Here is a 24,849-nt window from a genome sequence, read left to right as displayed (position 1 = left end):
ATGTAGATACACTATGCAAATACAAACAGGTTGCTCAATAAATGACAATTTGAATCTACTCTAATTACACACAACAAAAAGCACCGTCTCTTACCTGGTTTATCAAGCCACTTAATTTGTAAACTTCATTCAATTTTTACCCACTTTGAGGTAAATGGGGTATAAGTCTACCGTGGGTATTGGCTGCCAATATTAGTGCAACATAGCCCAAAGCTGGTATGTGGCTTTGCAAATTCAGTGCCAGAGGAACATTTTGTGCAGGGATTTACGTGCTCGAGTTTTCTGCTAGCTTAAAATCATTCAACTGAGTGTTAAAATAAGCAGTACCACAAGAAGTATACCAAAACATTTGGCAAGTACTGAATTTTAACACTGATCAAAGAAGATAAAGAATCAGCAAGCTTTAGCGAGAAAATTCCAGAGCTCAGGACTGAGATAGCTGAAGATGTAGCCATCAATGTGGAGCAAAGGAAATAGAGGATGTTAAAAAAGAGAGGTCAAAATTGGAAAGAATTCTTGGAGGGTTGTAGACCTGGAGGTTATCGAGATAAACAAGGGCGGTGACAATGAAGGGATTGATTAGACCATAAAGATTAAAAAAATTAAAATTAGGTACTTATGGACCAATAGCCAATGTTCATCAGTGTGAAAAAGAGTGATGGGTCACAGAATTGGGATACTAGTAGAAGGATCTCAGCCAGTTCAAATTCATATTGGGTAGAAGATGAGAGATGATGAAAGCCTGGCTAGGAAGGCAGTTCTGGAACACAATGGGGAGGGCATCAAAAGCAATGCAATGGTTCCAGCAGCAGAGGTGGTGAGGAAGGCTGGAACGAAGTTGATTGCACTGAGGTAGAAGTGGGATCTTTGTGGAAAATGCATGAAAATCAGAAATTGCTGGAAATATACAAGACAATAAGCATCTGTACAGAAACAAGAGGTTAACAGCTAGAGTGTAAATCTATGTCAGGACACCCCTAATGAACAGTCATGATCCACAAATGTTCATATGCTGACGGATAAGTCATGTATTTACAATAAAGATGACATTTATTCACCTTGCCAATTAATAGAGATATCAAGTCAAAGACTATATAAAATCCAGAATGTGAATATGAACCACCTGATAACTACAATCACCTAGCAAGCTGATCGATATGGTCACTTCAGATAGCAGGAACCATCTGGTTTAATCTCCACTAGGTTGAGAAAGCATTTCCTGACCGGGGATTATTGGACTACTTCACTGTTCATATAAAGGCAATTTGGATAGTTTGGTAAACTTCAGAAGACAGCGACTCTTGCTGGCAATTGCAGTTCGCATTACTCCCTCTTGAGGGAGTTTAATTTAGACAAGAAAATTCTGAACCCTCTGATTCCAACTATACAGCCAAAATGCATCTTCATCGTCAAGGCAGCAAGGTGCAATTTGACTTTAGCCCTCAAATTAAATCACCTGGTGCATGGAACAGTTGTTTAAGTTTTATAGAGTTGCCAGTTTCATTTTATAGTTTTTTTTAAACTTCTCTCTTTTGGGAGGCACTGGCACGATATCCCTAATTTCCATCAAAGTGGCAATAAGCACCTTCTAGAGCTGCTACATTCCATGTGGTGGAGGTACACCCATAGTGTTGTTAGGGAGGGAGTTCCAGGAATGTAACCTGGTGATGGAAAAATATGTCTTTCCAAGAGAAACTTGCAAGGGAATGTTCGCTTGTGCTGATACTCTTCTAAACAGACTTTGCAGATATGTAACGCGTTGTCAAAAGAAACCTTGGCACGTTACTCTAGTTGTGGTATATGTTGTAGATGATATACCACGCAGTTACATTGCACCAGTTGCAGAGGGAGTGGGGGATGCCTCATCTAAGCCTCACCCACTGGAGCCAAGGGTACCAGAAGGTCACGCATAGGCCATCATACGGATGGGTATTTATTCCCCATAATAATGGCCTGGAACAGTAGCCTTGGTTAACTGTAGTCTTCAGAGCACCTACAGTTTCAGGTACCCTTGCAATCTGTCACCCACAATGATAGCAACCTCCTGACCCAGAGAGGCTGTCAACCAACCAGAGACTCCTGACTCCCTATTCCACCTGCCAACCTTAATTGGATGATGAGCAGAGTTAATTGACTGCCTCCCAGATCTCCTCTGCTGACACAGCACTGAACCAAGCAGGGTCAAGATCCAGACATGGTCCCAAGCACGCAAAACATTTACAGAGCAGATTCTGCTGCAACATGTTCAAGTCAGAATTTACGTGCATAGTTGCTTACCTGTTGGTGCAGAAGTCTGGCCTGAAGGATTCATGCTACCTAACATTCCCTATCCTTAAAAAGGGAAGTGAAAACTATCTATGTTTTAGATATATCTAACTAACCATTAATGTACAAAAGGAGCCTCAGTCCAGGTCAGATATAGAAGAAGGATACTTTTACTTAGTAAAGCCTTCCTGCACATTGACCTGCGGAATGAGAATAATCAGCCATTAGACCATGGCAATGTAGTACTAAGCTGTCGAAAGTGCCAAGTCGTAGACTTTTGGGGAATGGATGGGAGCAGAAGAAACAAACGCAAAGACCAAACAAACTTGGGTAACGTGGTGCTTCTTGCCTGGTGGGACTCACTCAGAAGCAAATCTGGGTCCACCCTTTCCCATGTGAAACTAGAATCCACTCCTCATTTTTGCTTGGTAAAGCTCAAATCTAGATCACAATCCATTCAGGTAGTAACACCAAGTACTAACTCTATATGGTCAACTCCAACAACTGACATACACAAAACCTTGGTTAAATGGGAAAATGCTGCTCTTTGACACACATAACCTGGACTTGGGTATACAGGGCATAAGTTAAAAGTTGCAAATGACACAACAGGACAAGGATAGCAATTCAGTAGGATGTAAACTTGTGAAATGAATAGACAATTATGAAACGATTCATTTGTGTACAAGATCAATAAACATACAAGTTAAAGACATCATTTCAAAGGGGGTTCAAGAATAGAGACATCATGGGGTGTACCTACAAAAATCTTTGAAGATGGGACAAGATGGGAAGTCATTAAAAAAGAATGCACAAATCCTGGTTTTATAAATAGAGGCAGAGTACGAAAGCAAGTCAGGGTGAACCTATATAAAGCAGTTGTTAGGCCCCAGTTGGCCAATACCTCACACCACACTTTTAGGAAGGATGTGAAGGTCTTACAGAGGGCACGGATAGGTTTACTAGAATGGAATGGCATTAGAGCCAAGAAGCTTCAGTTTTATAAAAAGACTAGTGAAATTGAGGCTGTTCTCATTAGTTCAGGGCAAGTTAAGAGAGACTTGAAAAGTATTTTCTGAAGGAGAAACAGTTTCTCCCATGGCAGAAGAATAGGTAACCAAATGAAAGATTTGAAACAGTAATGGATAGAAGAATCAAGTAATATAGTAACATGGAGCAATCTCATGAAAAGTAACCATGAAAGCAAATGGATAGTTGTGAATATGCAACCTGATTAGTCCACTTCTCACCTCTCAGGGTATAATCTACACAAAACGTTTGCCGATCTAGCAATTAATTTTTTATCCAATTAGACTAAATCAAATTAACTGAGGAACAAATTAAAAAGGGGCAGCTCCCAACAAGGGAACTGCTCAAAACAAAAGGCAAAGTTGAAAGGAAACTTAAAATACCAAACCAAAATGTGATTAAAGGGGTTGATAATCACTCCATGCCCAGCGGTGCCCTGCAGACATGGAAGGCATCAACAGTGTCCCCAGACACTGCATGCTCTCTCTCCAGGGACACCCGGCCACAAACGTAGCCATGGTAGAGGGGGCAGACAATGACCCCCCCCAACCCCTTAGTCGCCCGCTGCCTGGACCTGTTGATGGCAAATTTTGCCAGGCCCAGGAGATCCTCTGCCTTCTCTGCTCCCCTCCGCCCCAAGTGGCCGTAGATCAGGAGTGTGGGACTGAAGAGCAAACAAAACATCAATAAAAGGATTTTGAGTAAACCAGAAAGGGTGCACAGTCTATGACAGTGAACGTAGACATGGCACACGGAGGCAGGCAAATTCATGCCATTTCCCTGTGATGCTGGACCTTCAGCTCCTACATAGGCAATATAACTGTACAGGGAATTCCAGGAAATTGACTTCCAATGGAGGAGAAATAACAATACATGTTCATACCCAAGAGAGAACTTGAAGATGAAACTGCTCTTCAGACATTCCTGCCTTCGCTCTGTTACTAGTAGAGGCTCACTAGGCTGGGAGTTGTCAACTGAATTGCTGCAATGCATCCTGTAGACAGGCTGGCAACCAACGTGCTGGATAAGGAATTCAGCGATGGGAAAGTTCAATTAAGAAAAATAGTTTTTCTCTGGATGGTAAAATGGGCAGAGCGGGCTTGTAGGGCCGAAGGGCCTGTTTCCTGTGCTGTGTTGTTCTTTGTATCTTGACTGTTGTTACAGCTGCACCCTCCAGGTGAACATTGTATCCCACTGATCCCGGAGTATCCCCATTTTGCATCAACTGTTGCTGGGACGACTGAAGATGAAAGGATGTTGGGCCTTCATTTGGAAACAGTGTCTGGAAAAACTTTATTCCATGTCAGCACAGGCATGGATAGCTGTAGCCCAGAAGAAGCTGCTCAATTGCTGAAGATGTTTTGAATGCAGCTGAATACAGAACAGCCCCAGTTCTGGCCTTAACGACAGGAGAAGGCAACTGATGAAGTAGCTGAAGATAGTTTGGCCAAAGGTGCTAGATGACAACCTGGGAAGCTCCTACAGAAACACTATCCAGGGGTATGGTACCCAACAACCAAATTCTGTCTTCCAGTCAGTATACTAATACTTCAGTGACCACGGTTTCCTCGCCATTAAACTGACCTCAGGTTTGTTGGTGCTGCTTGGAGTCACACACAGTTTATCATGATGACAAAGGAAACTCTCTCTCCCTTTTCTCTGATGTCAGCTCTTGCACTCACGTCAGATTTAAGGGGAGGAGAATGGGAGATGGCAGAATCCAGGTCAAGTATTTTGAGTAATCATCACTTGATGACATTCCAAGTGTGAGCAGGCTGAAAGCAGTCATTGGCTCAGAATACCTAATGCCAAAAGAAACTTAACCGAGTCAGCCATTCCACACACTGTTGGGTAGATGCCAACAGCTTTGCCATACTGGAGTATCTTGGTTAGAGAAGCAACTAGCTCTTGCACATAGATTTTCAGCAGTACAGCCAGGACGTCACCAGGGACTTCCACCACATGCAGTACATGCAAACACTTCCCAAATCAGCCTAACCGTCCAGGTAGCAAAATGCAGATGCCCAGTTTTAGGTTAAAAGATCTCAGTTTGGTCCTCACCACCTTGCAAGATGGTACTTCCACACTACAGAATTTCCTCACTATGGAGATCATTTTCATAAGGATTAAGCTGTGAGTGGTCCCAATGTTGTTAACCAGAGTGCCCAATTCATGAAAATATATTCAAAGGATACTTTGACATGGCAGCAGAGCCCAACATGTGCACAGTATCAACAGAAGAATATGCAGGACATGACACACACACGAACAGTAGTGTGCCAGTTCCAACGCAGTGATGAGCAAACGATATTTGGGGCCTGACAAAGTTAAAGTAGAGATCTGGGATAAACTGTGTCCTTGGAAGGCCTGATGCAGGACAAATCCCAGAAAATCTGGAATGTTTGGTTTCTCTATTTGGAAGAAGGGTGTTGGGAGGACAATGTCAAATAGTTCTTCCTGTTCATTACATCATCAGTGGATCTGACTGATGAGTTGTTCAGACGGTGTCCAACTAACTCATTAATGGTAACTCCTCAGGCTAAGCCTCTCTTGCTGCTGGACATTAAAGTTTCCCAAGTGATGTGCAGTACAGTCAAGCATGGATTTATGAGAACAGTGGGATAGGAGTACAGAAAGTCCTGCTTTAATGTCAGTCAGTTAATGGGGCCCATATTTGCATTCAAGAGTTTTGCATGCCCCAATTGCCCTCATTTGCTGACCCTCATCTTACCACCCACCTTCCAGGTTGCTGCTGACACTCCCCCACTGATCCTCCCAGTCACCATCTCTTCGCTCCCTGCCAAACATCTCTCACCATTTTACCTCTCACAAATAGAAGCTGCTCATCTCAAGAACTTCACAACGAGGGTTTGGGAAGGGAAAGGGGCCAGAGGGAGGTCAGTAGTGACCGAGGCGGTCAGGGAGTAGGACACGTGGTATGCTGCAAGGGACAAGACAGCATTTTTCTTTCATGTAGTATTTTTACCAAAATAGGAACTTAACAACATGAACTATTTCAACATTAGGTATAATGTTTTAATGGCGATTTTGTTGCAAATTCCTACAGAACCCCATTACAGTTTCGCACTGACTAATGGGAAAATGCGATGTTTTGTTCCATGTATCCACTTCAAACTGCACATTTCAGGAACGCAACCACAACTTTTAAGTAAACATTTATTGCAGAAGGTGGTTATCAGAAGGAAGTTTAATTGCTTGATGGGGTAAAATGAGGCCTCACGGAACATGCAGTTTCTACTGAAGACTAGCAGGGTTTTGCTCATCCAATGATCTCATTTCTTTTGGGTCTAGCGTGAGGGATTGGACTTACCAAAAGATGGTGATGAATTTAAGTTGAGAGATATGCCAGAGCACAATAAGGGCATCTTTCCATTAATTTCATTTGGCAAGAAATGATTTGCAAAGATGATGTCTTATTCTGATTCAATGTCTGTACCTTGCCATTAGGTCGAAGCAAAGGAACAATAGATCATTTAACCACTTGTTTCACTATTCAAGAAGATCACAGAGAACTTGCCATACCTAGCTTATCTCATCTCCCTTAATTCACCTTTGGCTAACAATAATCTATCAATCTCAGTTTTAAATTTAACAATTGATATAGCATGAATTGCCATTTGCAAAATAGAGTTCCAAACTTAGAAGTGTCTCTCTTCTGAAAGGTGCAGATCTAATTGTCACACTCTCCAGCCAACAGAAATTCTCTCAAGCTACCTTAAGCATCTTGCAAAATAATTCAACCAAATAATTCTTTAAAGTTTTTCAGGTAATCCCTAGGTGATAGGATACACCACATGACTCCTCCATAGTAATCCAGTTAATGTACTTGTGCATCTGGACTTGTAATCGTCCAAGGGCTGCATAGAAGAAACTCTTGATCAAACCTGCACTCAGGAGTTCAAATAGGTTTCACTCCAGGCTAACATAAACAGAACTTCACTTTACAACGGCAAGGTGTGCGCACAATTCTGTCTTCATGTGACACTGCAAAGACATCCCAAATCCCACTTAAAAAAGTAAGTCCGTGACATTAGCTAAAATTAAACCCAATTGCCCCAACACTTGCACTGCTCCCTATACTAGCAGCAGTGGCAGTCACTCATTGCAAAAACACCACAAACATATCACACTGAACAGCAGCATTATGTGGCACTAGAACTTCCATCATCAGTGAAGATTAGAGTAGCCTTTAATGAATAAGCCGCCTAAGCCAATTATGTAATTCCCTCATGATCTCACCTTCCAGGCTCCCCTCAGTTGCCTGTGCTTCTTTGAGGCAAATCTCCCAACTCAGCTTTTCCAATCTTCAGCTCTAACTGCTGTGCTTAATCTTCCATTTGGGGATCTAGTTCTATTGCAACATTGCCAAGTATCCTCAAAATTCCCACCAACCAGATTAATCAAGTTCTGCTACAATATATAAGTGGAACAATCAACAACAAAATTAAATTTAATCAGTTTGATCTGATTTCGCTCTGGTAAGGAAAATCCAGAAAAAAAACCCAGGAAACACCATTCCCACACAAATAGTGAAAATTCACAGCCCTTTTCCCCAGACTATGGCTGGGCCAGTCAAAACTTCTGAGAGATGCAGATCAGTCTGAGTTGACAGAATGGCAGAATAGACTCAAGGGGCTGGATACCGACTTCTGATGATCTGTCGGCCCTTCTCACCTCCCTCTCCTTTATAAATCAATTTCTTGCAAAGTCCATTTTTCCTCCAATGATTTGTATTCAACAAAAAGCCACTGCCCAGTTGAGCCATTGGGATACAAGGGGCAGAAACAAGCAGCAAATGTTTCAAGTATTTTTAGCCACTATTTCCCTTCTAACCACTACGCTGGGGGCCATTCTGCCACAGTCATGGGCTCTCCAACCATGTCTTTCCTTCAAAATGCAATACAACTGCATGTTCATAAAAATCATTTGTGTAGCTCTGTGCTACACATAAATTTACAAGACAGTATTGTTATACAATTCATGCTTCCAGCTGGTAGATTTTGTAAGCACCTCAGAAGCATTTCTTTGGAACTGCAGCATTGTGAATAAAATTAAAGCTGGCAATTTAGAGGTTCTGACTACGCAGGTTACAAAAAAAGGTCCTGCCTATGTTAACATCACAGTAAAGCAAGCCATTGAGGCACAAGACTGGATGCAGTGCAGTGATAAACCTTCTACACACCCCATCTGAAAAAAAACTTTTGCACATCCCAGAAAAGTTTGCTTAAAATGACAGTTTTATAACTGGACCAGTAATCCAGAGGCTTTAAAATAATACAGCAGAAAATCCAATTTCAAATCTACAATGGCAATTTAAGAATTGGATTTTATCTGAATAAAATTACATCTTGTTCACCAACCTTTTGGGGGGAGGAAACCTACCATCCTTTACATGTCTGGTATAAATGTGATTCAGGCATGGTTAATTCATCTATCCCTTGAAGTAACCAATAAGTCATTAAGTTACATCAAACCACTACCAGTCCAGAATGTCCAGCGATGGGCAATATTCCAGCAATGCCACCATCCAGAAATAAACATAACACACCTGCATGCGTCACTATACTGTCTTTGCATGCATAGATCTCAAAGCTGTCTGCAAAGGCATGTCAGTTCCACAATCGGCTTAGTCTATCACCCCCATGGATACTGAGCTGAACTCCATGTTTTGTTGAGCCCTTTCCTAATGCATGTAGAAAAATAGTTTCAGGTTCTTCTCTTTCTCTCTTCCCTCCAGCCCCCCACGAAAAGTCTGAAAGAATCTAATGTATACATTATACTGACAATTAAGGGATCAAATATTTGACTAAGTAGGTTCAATTAGTTGGTACTATATCTATTAAGTACACTTCCCATTCTATAATAGGTACAAATTTGATATCGTTCAAGTCAATATCCCAAAATTCAGTCTTTACATATAATAGGCACAAAGCGTCAAAACATAAAGAAGTGATAGCATCCTGAGTAATGCAAGCTACAATTTCATTCCTAAATCACTAACTTTCAACTACCAAAAAGTGAAGCTGGCAGTAACACATTTCCACTACCAGCTCAAAAACACATTCTATGTAAGCTCTGCAATAGTGCAACAAGATACTTCAAAATACACAGCAATGCCATTGTCAGAGTCAGCACGAGTTTAGGATTCGGTGCCAGAAAACACCTCCTCCTCAAAGAATTCTTGCTGCTCCAACTTCACAGATAACAAACAGAACTCATTTTAAAAAGCTGCAAAAAAAAAATCCCAGATAGTGTACATTTTAAAATAGAAAATGAAAATGCTGTAAATCTGAACAACTAACAAAAAACACTGGAAATATGCAGCATATTAGGTAACATCTATGAATGGAGAAACAGTTCACATTTCAGGTCAGCAACCTTTCAACATTTATATTGCTACCTTACAAAGTGGATCACATCAGTAGTGTACCCAAATGCAGATCCCAACAATTTGTATTGATATAGGACCTTTAACATTGTAATGGCTTCAACTGCATATTAGCAAGGAGACAACATTAGGTCAGATGACCAAAACCAAATCAAAACGTGCATGTTAGAAGGGATGAGAGAAAGATAGTGAGGTTTGGGAGACAGTACTGTAGCTTTGTGCCTTCAGCTGTCTAAGCCTGGTCATTAATGGCAGGGAGCATCAAGAAAGTGGGGGATGTGCAAGAGATCAGGAGTTGTAGGGCTGGAACAGGTTAAAGAAAACATACAAAACTGATAGGCAGAAAAAAAAACAGATCCATAAAATGTGCCCCAGAAAAAGTTAGGATGTAACAAGCCATGAGAACACAAGGCTAAGATTCTAAAAACCACAGCAATTGTATACTGGGATTGTGCCAGCATGACAATGATATGTAAGCAGAGAATTCGGAAGCTTTCCCCTATTGTCTGCATTTACTGTTTGGGAATGTTAGGTGAGTCAGCACATCCCCACCCTCTCTTTTTCATGATACAAGCTCCAATTTGTTAATGGATTCTTTTCTATCCACTCCTTCCATTCACAAAACAATTTATTACTGAGAAGTCTAGAGAAAGGAAAAGGCCAGGTATTTATTTCAGAAAATTAACTTCCATACAATAGATCTTGAGGTTAGGATACAGAATTTTAAATTAGTGAAAATAATAAATCTGACTAAATAGAAATAATTTCATAGCTTAAATATCTTTTTGTATAAAGATATAAATTGCCAAGATTAGTCTCTGGAGTGATGTGGGCTACGAATGATGTGACCCTACCTAGACTGAAGTGGCATGCAGGGCGAATACAAATTGTGGTCACTGTACACCAACAGGAAGTTACACAGCAAGAGTCAATTGGACATCACTTCACAACATTCAGATGGGAGAATATTGAAGCAGGCCTTCCAGAGTGCTTACTCCTCAGTTTTTGCAGAAGTTGGTGAGGGAGACTAGGTGACCACCACAGATGAGAGTAGGAAGGAACAAGTGAGGGCTGACAAGGAATATTCAACACTGGATTTGTGTCACAAATATTTAGAGTCCAATGATGTGGACATTGCTCCCATCTTCTGACCCCATCACAAACATTCCTTTTGCTCCCCCCGCCCATAAAATCCTTCACATCTCTCAACTTTTCTCAGTTCTGATGGAAGGACATTGATCTTAACTGTTCTTTTCCTTTCCACTAGAAGCTGCCAGACCTCAGTATTTCCAGCATTCCCCTTTGTTATTTCAGATTTGCAGAACCTGCAGTATTTTGCAAATGATTGTGGGGGATTGATCAGATTTGATCCCAAGTCCCCTGTTGTTTGTTGCTTCCTATGTGCCAGGGCTTAGGACAAAGAAGTGCTGGAATCAGAAGGTGAGCAGAAAAACAGTTCATCAGAAGAAAGAAGCAAAAACCTCCTGGGTAGTAATGACCTACAGAACATACAAGGTCAGTTACCTATCTTTATGTACAAAAGCACCACAAAACAAAGACGAACAATTACAGCCTGATGCAGCTAGGAGATGAAACAGGGAGCTAAATATTCCATGTCACATGATTTTTAAAAGACAGGAAATTGGAAAAGGAGCTGCATCAATATTGATAACTGTCTATTTTCTTATCAGAGTAAAAAGACAGGATTTCAGCATGGGTGATCAGATCATGGAAACACTTGGTTAGAGTTAAGAAACAGGATTAAGTGCAAGACTCCAGTTGCAATTATCCACTGATTTGATGAGATGTGACATAATGGTGAGGTGTAAAAACAGAGCAATGAACCATGTACTAACTACAACAACATTCACATTTCATTTATTTAAACATAGCAAAACATCCCATGGTCCTTCAGAGAAATGTTACCAAACAAAAAATCTGGCACCAAGCCACACATGGAGATACCAGCACAGATGACAAAAAAGCTTGTGTGACAAGGACAAAATGGTTACAATGGAAGAAGTCAGAATTCATAGCACAAATGGTAAGGTTAATGCATTTCAATACAGAATCCCTACAGTGCAGGAGGCCATTCAACCCATTGTGTCTGCATCAATCCTCTGACAGAGCAACTCACCCAGGCCCCATCTCCGTAACTCCATGTATTTTGTCATTTATATTTATGATTTGGATGAGAATTTAGGAGGTACGGTTAGTAAATTTGCAGACAATACCAAGATTGGTGGCAAAGTGGACAGTGAAGATTATCTAAGATTGCAAGGGGATCTTGATCAATTGGGCCAATGGGCCGATGAATGACAGATGGAGTTTAATTTAGATAAATGCGAAGTGGTGCACTTTGGTAGATTGAACCAGGGCAGGACTTATTCAGTTAATGGTAGGGGAGAGTTGTGGTACAAGGAGATCTAGGGGCAAGGTTCATAGCTTCTTGAAAGTGGAGTCACAGGTGGACAGAGTGGTGAAGAAGGCATTTGGCATGCTTGGTTTCATTGGTCAGAACTTTGAATACAGGAGTTGGAATGTCTTGTTCAAGTTGTACAAGACATTGGTATGGCCACGCTTGGAATATTGTGTGCAGTTCTGGTCACCCTATTATGGGAAGGAATTAAATGAGAAAGAGTGCAGAAAAGGCATTAGGATGCTTTCAGGACTTGACAGTTTGAGTTATGAGAAGCTGGATAGATTGGGATTTTGTTTCTCTGGTGTGTAGGAGGCTTAGAGGTAATGTTATAGAGGTCTATAAAATGATGAGGGGCATAGATCAGCTAGATAGTCAACATTTTTTCCCCAAGGTGGGGGTGTCTAAAACTAGAGGGCATAGTTTTATGGTGAGGGGGGTGGGGAAGAGATACAAAAGGGTCTAGAGGGACATTTTTTTCCCCAGAGGGTGGCAAGTGTCTGGAACAAGCTGCCAAAGGTAGTAGTAGAGGCGGTACAATTTTGTCTTTTAAAAAGCATTTAGACAGTTACACAGGTAAGATGGGTATAGAGGGACATGGGCTAAAGGCAGGCAATTGGGACTAGCTTAGTGGCAAGAACTGGACAGCATGGACAAGTTGGGCCAAAGGGCCTGTTTCCATGCTGTAAACCCCTGACTTTATTTACTCCACTAATCCCCCTAAGCCATATATACTAAGGAGCAATTTAGTATGGCCAATCCACCTAACATGCACATCTTTGCAGTGTGGGAGGAAACCAGAGCATCTGGAGGAAACCCACACAGACACGGGAAGAATGTGCAAATTCCACACACAGTCACCCAACGCCAAAATCGAACCCAGACCCCTGGCACTGTGAGGCAGTAGTGCTAACCATTGTGCCACCCTAATATAGTTCTCTGGAACAATATATTTTACAGTTGATGAAGGAACAAGACAAACTGGATTTGGTAGAGTAGCAAACCAGAATTTGTTGATCTAATGGTAAGAGAACATCAGCAAATAGTGATCAGAAATTGACTGCATGTGAAATCAGAATGAGATGGGAGAACCACAAATTGAGGTTTTTAAGCTGGGCGTAGCAAACTTAGATGAAATGACCACAACAAAATAGGCAGCACAAAATTGATAAGCATGCAGTGGGATGTATTCAAAGAAGCACTTAATCACAGCACCAGTCAGACAACTAATCTGATCTTTACAGATCAACCGGATGGAATTTTAACAGCACAGTTGTATATCAAACACCTCCATGTACAGTCAAGAGAAATCCAGACAACTGCAGACTACAAATTAAAACAGAAAGTGATGGAAGCACTCAGCTCTGGCAGCATTTGTAGAAAGAACAAGCTGTAAAGTCAAATATGACTTCTTCAGAACTGAATAGTAGAAGGTCATATTCAACTTGAAACATTTGTTTACCTCTTCATAGAGGCTGCCAAACCAGACTATTTCCAGTATATTTTATATAATTTTAGATCTCAAACATCTGTAGTATTTTGCTTTAAGTGCAGAATAGACAAACTCGTGCCACGTTCTCATTGATGGTGCCTTTATCCCCATGGGTAGGGCAGGGATGTAAATACCACTATGTAAATCATTACAGGTGGCCAGCGAACAGGTACCAGACTAGTTCCAAGAAAATAGCATAATCTAAACACACAGGATTCCACAGCCACAAGAGAACGCTTGCGTTCTCACATACACACAGAGGGTTGTTTTCATTAGATCAGAGAAGGCTGGTGGGTGGAAGAACCTGATTGAGGTATATAAAATTATGAGGGACATAAACAAAGTGGATAGGAAGCAACTTCTCCCCTTAGTGAATGGGTCACTAACTGGAGGCATAGATTAAAGGTCAGGAACTGGAGATTTAGAGGGGATTTGAGAAAAAACCTTTTCACTCAGGATGAATCTGGAACTCACTGCCTGAAAGGGTAGTTGAAGTAGGAACATTTAAGAAGCATTTAGACGAGCATTTGAAACACCTTTGGATCAAGTGCTGCAAAATGGTGTAGAATAGAAAGGTGCTCGATGGCTGGTGCAGACAGATAGAGACTCTTGCTTTGCTGTAAAACTGACACAGGCAGACACACAGAGGCAGACATAGGGGCGCACACATACACAGGGGCACGCGCGGGCACACACAGGGGCAGAGGCAGACACAGATACAGGGACACACACACACACAGAAGCAGACACAGGGGCACACACACACAGGGGCGCGCATACACACACACAGAGGCACACACACTGGGCGGTGAATCAATCATGATGTGAGATGCCGGCGTTGGACTGGGGTAAACACAATAAGTCTCATAACACCAGGTTAATCAGTGCCAATGCTGCCGCTTGTGTGTTCGGCAGCGCGGGCTCTGAGCACATGGGGCAGGTGAATCTCTCTGTCCGCGTGTGGCTCCGGCAGGAGGCGGACAGCCCGCTCCCCGCTCCCACCCGGGGAGGATGCGGGACCCCCGGCCGCCTCTCCCCAGGAGCCGGGTTTCACCCCGGGCCGGCCCAGAGTGGCCGCCGCCATGAGGAGATCTGAACCCGCCAGAAAGAGAAGACCAAGTTGGGGGAAAGTTGCCGGGGCCTCGCTCGCTCACTCACCGGGATGGTCGCTCGGTTCTCAGGCAGGTGGAGGCGCCGGGCCTCCCGCTCAGAGTCTCCTGTCCCGGAGCCGGGGCACCGAGAGGCCGGCCGGCCAGGGGGTGGGGGCTGCTGCTGGTATCGGCGGGTCCGCGGTCAGGATGCCGGCTCTGGACTCAGTCTAAACCGCCATGTTAACCCGAGTGCGGGCGGAAAGAGCGGCTCCCCCGCCTCTTATAGACAGAGAGAGAGGGGGGGCGGGGCGGAGAGCGACACCGGCACAGCCCGCCCCCTGGGAGGGAGCCCGGGCCCGGGGCCACCCCCCCCACACACACAGGGACACACAACCCCCCACACACAGGGACACACACACAGGGACACACAACCCCCCACACACACAGGGACACACAACCCCCCCACACACAGGGACACACACACAGGGACACACAACCCCCCAACACACAGGGACACACAACCCCCCCCACACACACAGGGACACACAACCCCCCCACAGACACACAGGGACACACAACCCCCCCCACAGACACACAGGGACACACAACCCCCCCCACACACACACAGGGACACACAACCCCCCAACACACAGGGACACACAACCCCCCACACACAGGGACACACAACCCCCCACACACAGGGACACACAACCCCCCACACACAGGGACACACAACCCCCACACACACACAGGGACACACAACCCCCACACACAGGGACACACAACCCCCCACACACAGGGACACACAACCCCCCAACACACACACACACACACAGGGACACACAACCCCCCAACACACACAGGGACACACAACCCCCCCCCACACACACACAGGGACACACAACCCCCCACACACAGGGACACACAACCCCCACACACAGGGACACACACAGGGACACACAACCCCCCCCCCACACACACACAGGGACACACAACCCCCACACACAGGGACACACAACCCCCCCCCCCCACACACACACAGGGACACACAACCCCCCACACACAGGGACACACACAGGGACACACAACCCCCCCCCACACACACACACAGGGACACACAACCCCCCACACACAGGGACACACAACCCCCCAACACAGGGACACACAACCCCCCAACACACAGGGACACACAACCCCCCACACACAGGGACACACACAGGGACACACAACCCCCCAACACACAGGGACACACACAGGGACACACAACCCCCCACACACACAGGGACACACAACCCCCCAACACACACACACAGGGACACACAACCCCCCCCCCCCACACACACGCACACACAGGGACACACAACCCCCACACACACAGGGACACACAACCCCCCAACACAGGGACACACAACCCCCCAACACAGGGACACACAACCCCCCACACACAGGGACACACAACCCCCCAACACACACACACACACACAGGGACACACAACCCCACACACACAGGGACACACAACCCCCCCCACACAGGGACACACACAGGGACACACAACCCCCCAACACACACAGGGACACACAACCCCCCCCACACACACACACACACACACACACACACACACAGGGACACACAACCCCCCCCAACACACACACTCATAGGGACACACAACCCCCCAAGACACACACACAGGGACACACAACCCCCTAACGCACACACACAGGGACACACAACCCCCTAACGCACACACACAGGGACACACAACCCCCCAACACACACAGGGACACACAACCCCCCAACACACACACACACACACACAAACCCCCACTCCCCCCAACACACAGGGACACAACAACACCACACACACACACACACAGGGACACACAAACCCCCACCCCATACGCAAAGGGACATACAACCCCGCCCATACACACACACGGACACACAAACACACCCACTCACACAGGGACACATAACCGCTCCCCCCCCACACACAACCACACATCTCCCACCCCTCACAAACAGGAACAAATCCCCCTCCACATGCACACAGGCCCCCTCTCCACACACATCCACCCCCCCCACACTCACACACACACAGGAACATCACCCCCCCCACACACACACACACACACACACACACACACGGACACCACCCCCACGCACACATACACACAGGGACACCACCCCCACACACACACACAGGGACGCCACCCCCCCCACACACACACACAGGGACGCCACCCCCACACTCACACACACACACACAGGGACGCCACCCCCCCCCCCCCCCCCACACACACACACACACGGACACTCCCCACGCCACCCCCCCCCACACACACACACGGACACTCCCCACCCCCCCCCCCAACACACACACACAGGGACACTCCCCCCCCCAACACACACACACAGGGACACTCCCCCCCCCAACACACACACACAGGGACACTCCCCCCCCCAACACACACACACAGGGACACTCCCCCCCCCAACACACACACAGGGACACTCCCCCCCCCAACACACACACACAGGGACACTCCCCCCCCCAACACACACACACAGGGACACTCCCCCCCCCAACACACACACACAGGGACACTCCCCCCCCCAACACACACACACAGGGACACTCCCCCCCACAACACACACACACAGGGACACTCCCCCCCCCAACACACACACACAGGGACACTCCCCCCCCCAACACACACACACAGGGACACTCCCCCCCCCAACACACACACACAGGGACACTCCCCCCCCAACACACACACACAGGGACACTCCCCCCCCAACACACACACACAGGGACACTCCCCCCCCCAACACACACACACAGGGACACTCCCCCCCCAACACACACACACAGGGACACTCCCCCCCCCAACACACACACACAGGGACACTCCCCCCCTACTACACACACAGGGACACTCCCCCCCCAACACACACACAGGGACACTCCCCCCCCAACACACACACAGGGACACTCCCCCCCTACTACACACACAGGGACACTCCCCCCCCAACACACACACAGGGACACTCCCCCCCCCAACACACACACACAGGGACACTCCCCCCCCAACACACACACACACAGGGACACTCCCCCCCCCAACACACACACAGGGACACTCCCCCCCCCAACACACACACAGGGACACTCCCCCCCAATACACACACACACACAGGGACACTCCCCCCCCACCACACACACACACAGGGACACTCCCCCCCCCAACACACACACACACAGGGACACTCCCCCCCCCAACACACACACACAGGGACACTCCCCCCCCCAACACACACACACACAGGGACACTCCCCCCCCACCACACACACACAGACACTCCCCCCCGCCAAACCTCTCACACACACACGCACACACACACACTCCCACCCCCCACCCCCCCCCCCCCCACACACACACACACACAGGGACACTCCCACCCCCCACACACACATGGGGACAGTCCCCCCCCCCCACCCCACACACACACACACACGGGGACACTGCCCCAACCACACACACACACACACACGGGGCACTCCCACCCCCCCCCAAACACAGGTACACTACCCCCCCTGCCCCACACACACAGGGACACTGCCCCTGCCCCCCCACACAGACACAGACACACACACACAGGGACACTTCCTCCCCCCCCCCCCCGACACACACACACACACACAGACACTTTCCCCCCCACAACAGTGTCACACACACCCCCCACCCCCACAGTGTCACACACACCCTCACACACAGGGACACGCATCCCCACATTCCCCCCGTCACACTCACAGGAATACTGGGGCAGGGGGAAATTTTCCCATCCTGCCAACCAAAGGAATCGTATCAGGCGGGGGTAGACTATGCAAAGGTCCGTTGACCTCAGGTGGGATTTTCCGGTTTTGGAGTGAGCGCGGGTGGACACAGATTCCTGTCCCCGAATCTCTCTCTCACACACGCACACAGACACTGGCTCTCACTCACTTACGCACACACACTGCTTATTACTGAGAGAAACGAAAACCAGACTCCTGTCAGACATACTGAGCAAACCAGCTATATCAAACTGCTGTTTGAGGCAATGCTGGTGTAACAGCCAGAGTATAAACCACACACATCAACTGACCGTTGTAATAAATGCATCATCGGCTGAATTACTACTATTCAAGCCAACAGGTAATAAACATTGACTCCAGCTGACCTATTAATACAAAGAATAACACAGCACGGGAAACAGGCCCTTTGGCCCAACGAGCCCGTGCCGCCATTTCAACATTGAGTCCCCTCTCCACCCATGACTCTTGTCTATGCTTATGGCACTCCACATTGGAAACCAGATTGAGGGGAGACTAATTTAGGGACAATTTGTTACACCAATCAGCCTAAGAGCACATCTTTGGGGTGTGGGAGGAAACCGGAGCACCCGGAGAAAACCCACATAAGCACGGGGAGAATGCGCAAACTCCCACAGACACTGGCCCAAATCCATGTATCTGCACAGCAAACAGTGATAGTCACTGAGCTGTCGTGTTGCCCAGCATCTGGTCCCGTTTAAGCACATACTAACGACATGAAGCACTAGGCTACTCTCGAAACATCCAAGAGCAGCCCTCGTATGACTCACCGCGTGTATGCCCCTTGTTGGACAACAAGGCGGATCGAAGCACCTGTGGATTAAAAGAAAAACATCAATAACATGCACATATATAACATGCACACATATAACATATACAGTAATCGCACCAGCCGAAACATCAATATCCACGCTCACTCTATCTGTAACCACAAACATCAACTCTCAAACAGTATCCTTGGACAATTCAATGTAGAAATACAAATATTGTTGTACTCTAAACACAATCCTCACCACAAATTTACACTACAGAGATGATTCAGGACATCATTTTCTGTGTTGGCCAAAAAAAACAGAACTGAACCATTCATTTTAATCCCACATTCCAGCAACTGGCCCTGTTGTCTTTCTAGGTTATAGCATTACGTGCTGCACTAGCATCAGCCAAATCATATATTCAGCACTAGGATCATCCAGAACACAAACACCAACTCCAACAGCCACTGGGAATGTGTTATTAAAAATGCATGTTACTATACCCCAAGTATCAGCTCCAACCATTCATTTGCCACCTGCACCATAAACCACTTCTAACTGTGCCACAATCAGCCAAGCTCCAACCATTCCATTATCAGTGCCAAATATATTCCATCCAGCTACCAGGATCAGTACCAAAGCAAAAATCATGCACTCCAAATTTACCATAAATACCATGCCATATAGGAACATAGATGAGAGAAGAACAGAAACACTGACCAGTCAGTCGGGGTCTGTTGAGAGAACAAACCAGTTACTATTAGTTTAGAGCCTGAACTAAGTCCATCGTGAAGGATCTACATCTGAAGCTTTGGCTACAAGTGCTCCAAAATACACTATGGTGTCTCCTAATATCTTATATTTATTGACCATTCCCCCAGATATACCGAAGTGCAAATTTCAGTCACAAACATGATTTACGAACCCAGTAAAAAAACACTGAAACCATGTCCCTTCCACAAACTAGCGTCAACACTTTCTCTGGTCAAGGATTCTGTTCAATTTAAATAAACTCTTCAAAAAGGTTAACAGTTCTAGGAAGATAAAGCTGTGAAATTTCTCTTTGACAACATATAACCAATTGTCATATCTTGACCTGGCCTCCTCTTCAATCACTAACTCTGGTAGTGGATTCAACTGCCTTAAAAAAGTTTCTTCTGATCTCTCTCCCAGATCTATTGATCTTAAATCTATGTGTCCTTATGCTAGGCCCTTCAATGACTAGAAATAGTCTGTCTCTAACCAGTATATAGAACATAGAACGCTACAGCACAAACAGGCCCTTCGGCCCTCAGTTGCGCCGATCATATCCGTACCTACCAGGCCATAGAACTATCTGTAACTCCCAATTCCATTAAATCCCATGTACTCATCCAGAAGTCTTTTAAAAGACCGCAGCGAGTTCACCTCTACCACCACCGACGGCAGCATGTCCCAATCCTTCATAGAATCATAGCATCCCTACAGTGCAGAAACAAGCCATTTGGCCCATCAAGTCCGCACCGACGCTTTCTGACAGAGTACCTTACCCAGGCCCTTTCCCCAACCCTATCCCTTTAAACCCACATATTTACCCACATATGACCAATCTATCTAACTGACACATTCCAGGACACTAAGGGGCAACCTAGCACATATTTGCACTCTGGCAAGAAACTGGAGCACGCAGAGTAGACCCACGCAGATACAATGTTTCTATCAATCTCAAACTCCTTCGTTTTAACAAAACAGGTTCAATGTTTCATGTCATTCAAACGTTGTAGTCTGCAATATTCAACCATTTGCATTCACATATGGAGTTTGTGGTTCCAACAACACAGGAAATATCATACTGCATCGAACGTTTGACCATCTGCATCTATACTTAAGATTTATAATCTTCAATCCTCTAAAGAGATTCTCCCCATAATCTCTATTTAAATACATTTTTACTTCATCTATCCCATTATTATGCTGGATTGTGTAACTAGAAAAGTATCTGATTCTCATCATTAAAAAGACTCGATTAAACGTTGTCTACAGTCCTCTTCATTTAGACCCTTGTCTCTGTCACCCCACTATCAGACTTTTCTTGTCAATATTTGTCTGCCAACAGCAGCCAACATTGAATTTCTTGCTAATTTATTTGCAATTAACAGCAAAAATATCAAAACTGCACAAACCAGCAATAATTCCATAATTCTGATAGCACAAATGAAGGAGCTCCTAACTAGACATCTTCAACCTAAAAGCCTATTGTAGAAAATACCTAGGATCACTTTGTTATCCCCATCCCCTTGCCTGAGCAGGTAACCAGACAACACCCAAAAGTGCCCCCACTCACCCACGTGCTGAGCCAAATGTATCAATGTTTCCAGGTTCAGGATCATTTATTTGTATTGTGAGGTTTCCAGCCAGCAGCCAAGTTGGGGTAACATTCATGTGCTTCACCTTTACATCACTTTTGCAAGCCATACACCCGCATTGCCAGATATTCATAAGAAGATAAGAACATAAGAACATAAGAAATAGGAGCAGGAGTAGGCCATCTAGCCCTTCGAGCCTGCCCCGCCATTCAATAAGATCATGGCTGATCTGTTGTGGCTCAGTTCCACTTTCCCACCCTCTCCCCATAACCCTTAATCCCCTCTCTTATCAAGAACCCATCAACCCGCTTCTTAAAAATATTTAGCGAGGCAGCCTCCACCACTTCAACGGGCAGAGACTTCCAGAGATTCACCACCCTTTGAGTGAAGAAGTTCCTCCTCAACTCCGTTCTAAACCGCCTCCCCTTTATCTTGAGGCTGTGCCCCCTAGTCCTACTGTCTTTTTTGAGCGGGAAGAGTCTCTCCACCTCTATCCTATCCATCCCATTCATCATCTTATACGTCTCAATGAGATCTCCCCTCATTCTTCTAAACTCTAACGAGTACAAGCCTAGTTTATTCAGCCTCTCCTCATAGCTCAATCCCCTCAACTCCGGTATCAGCCTAGTAAACCTCCTCTGCACTCCCTCCAGGGCCAAAATATCCTTGCGCAGGTGCGGCGCCCAAAACTGCACACAGTACTCCAGCTGCGGCCTCACCAATGCCCTATACAGCTGCAGCAAGACCTCCCTACTTTTATATTCAATCCCCCTCGCTATGAAGGCCAGCATCCCATTCGCCTTCCTGACCACCTGCTGCACCTGCAAGCTGGGTTTTTGCGACTCATGCTTAGTGGACATATATCCAAAACAAATTACATAGCACTCTGAGTCACATCCCTCTCTCTTCAGGGAGAAGGTTGTGCATAACCAAAGGCAATGGGAATTAACTGCAGGGAGAAAGGCACACTAAGGCATCCTGTGGAAGAGATGGCGCCTACCATTACAGGAAGTATCTTGCTGAGGCCACAAATGCCAAAAAAGGCTGAATCAATTGAAGAGGTCAGGTATCTTCATACCTAATCCCTTCATTCATAACTCACTTCTGACTTACTAGCTGCAGATGATGTAAGCATGTGGTATCTACTTTTTCCTCGACCTGCACCACAATCCAACCCTTGTTCATTTTACACTTCAGCTATTCAAGAACTGTAACCTTCCCAGGCAGTGAAGATCAGGAAGACAGAGATAAGGAAAACATAAATGGTACTCAACTTCACAATGGCAGCTACAGCTGTGATCCTGACTACCTCAGATGCTATGAATCAAGGCAGAATCTGCATGTATCAAGATGTTGGACATTCTTACAGCAGCAAAGTTATGAGGTAAGAAAAGTCTAGGTGTCAACTCAGCAGAGGGCTGCAGAAGATTAGCAGAAGATTCAGCTGAGGACTTTGATGGAACAGAGTGAAGAAAAGGTTAATTGAATATATATACACCGAAATGTTTGGTACATTGGGAGGCCTCCATCACCAACTTATACAGGGTTTTCAGAAGAGTATCGAACCTAGCCTTTCAAACTCTGTTACACTTATGGAACCAACTATGGTCAATAGTCAATGTTTGAGCTTCCATTACAGCACAAGCAATAGTCACTCGAGATTGGGGTGCTTTAGAAGAAATTCAGACTACTGCAATCATGACTGGATACAATGTTCAGAGGGGCTTCCAAGGTGTCTTAGTCATCCGTCACCCTGACTTGCAGCAATTTACTAGAATCCTCAAAGCACTGCTCCTGGGGAGTGACAGTGACTCCACTGAGCAGAGACGTACTTATCCTCTCTCGAGATAATTCATTTTTGCTCCCATCCATGCCACTTGGCCACTGCCCTTGCTGTTACCTGCTAGCCAGCCAGGCCACATTGCTGTCATCTGTGCAAAGAAGGTACAAACATGCTCCCTTTAAAGACCATTGCCCGCTTCATGCCGCTTAACACCATGTTCACGTCACTGAAAGTCAGCAGCTTTCTACCAGCCATGTTGCAGTTGGGGTAGTGCCAGTAGGAACATTAGAACAGGTAAAGGCAAATGGAAGAAAGGCTCTAAGGGAATGAACAGGGATGATTAGTTTATTTTTATATGCAATATGGCATATTTCATTTGTGAATTTGAGTTGAATTGTGTATATTGCATTGGCCTTTTGCATTATGGTCAAGAGCTGTGTTGGCTTTTAATTTTGCATTATGGCCAAGAGAACACAATGATGATCAGTGAAGGCAGTTCATCAGTGGGGAATTGGTGTTGAAGTTACTGGCACCACACTTGAATTACTTCAAGTACAATTAAGACTGAAAGGAGTTGCTTAGTTTGTAACCTCCCTTCCTGTTCCTCGGCTTGTCAACTGATAAAGGTTGGCAAGAGTTGTTTCCCTATGAAGGCAACTTTATACAGCAAGCAGCACACCACCACAAATCCTGAGGCCTGCTGAGCCAAACACTGCTTGACTCCTTCAGCAATGAAATTGTTGCTTCAGGAAACTAATGGTCTACTCAGTCAGATTCCTTGTGGTAACTTGGCTTGCACTGTGTATGCATGCTGCACACGTGAATCTGATTTATAAGCCGTGTCATCAGTGGACAGCCCTTATTGCCCAGTAGCCACCCTTTGGTTTGCTACAGTGGCTGAATTAAATAAGAAGACCATAGTGAAATGGGTGTAACTTGTTTGATCTCAGGATACTGGGCATTTATCTGCATGATGTGTTACTTATGGTCATATAGCAGTTTCCCATTGAAGAAGTGAAAATCAGCAACTGGCCCGCAAGTTGACAATCTCTTTAAAGAGCATTGCCCCTTCATGCTGCTTAACATCACGTTCAGCTGTGTGGATTGGAGCATGGAACTCCAAAATGGTAGCATTGTTGTCACTTCAGCATTACATACCGACTGACATTGTGATATGCCTGCTCTGTATATTTCCTGCGGGGACAAGTGAGTGCATTGACACCTTTACCAATATAGCATCTGGCACAGGTATGCACATGTGCCATAGACATTATTTTTGCATCTGTAAGGGGTCCAAACAAACATACTCTACTATCCCAGTTTCACCCCCATCCCTGAGTTGCTACATCAGATCAAAAATAGTTTTTACCTCTTCGATGGGCC

The 24,849-nt window shown here is 45.7% G+C and overlaps 1 protein-coding gene across 1 annotated transcript in view; it reads right to left on the bottom strand.

The window, feature by feature from the left end:
• LOC145342956 (sodium-dependent phosphate transporter 2-like) overlaps positions 1-14,890 on the bottom strand; it is an 80,050-nt gene extending 65,160 nt beyond the window's left edge. The window contains exon 1 of the mRNA XM_080188607.1: positions 14,773-14,890. The gene's annotated coding sequence lies outside the window, so the exon portion shown is untranslated. The remainder of the gene's footprint in view (positions 1-14,772) is intronic.
• Between the last annotated feature and the right edge of the window lie 9,959 nt (positions 14,891-24,849).

The sequence above is a fragment of the Carcharhinus amblyrhynchos genome, chromosome 5 (genome assembly GCF_965287045.1).
Source record: "Carcharhinus amblyrhynchos chromosome 5, sCarAmb.v2.hapA, whole genome shotgun sequence".
Lineage (NCBI taxonomy): Eukaryota > Metazoa > Chordata > Chondrichthyes > Carcharhiniformes > Carcharhinidae > Carcharhinus > Carcharhinus amblyrhynchos.
This window is presented reverse-complemented; position numbering and strand designations above follow the sequence as displayed.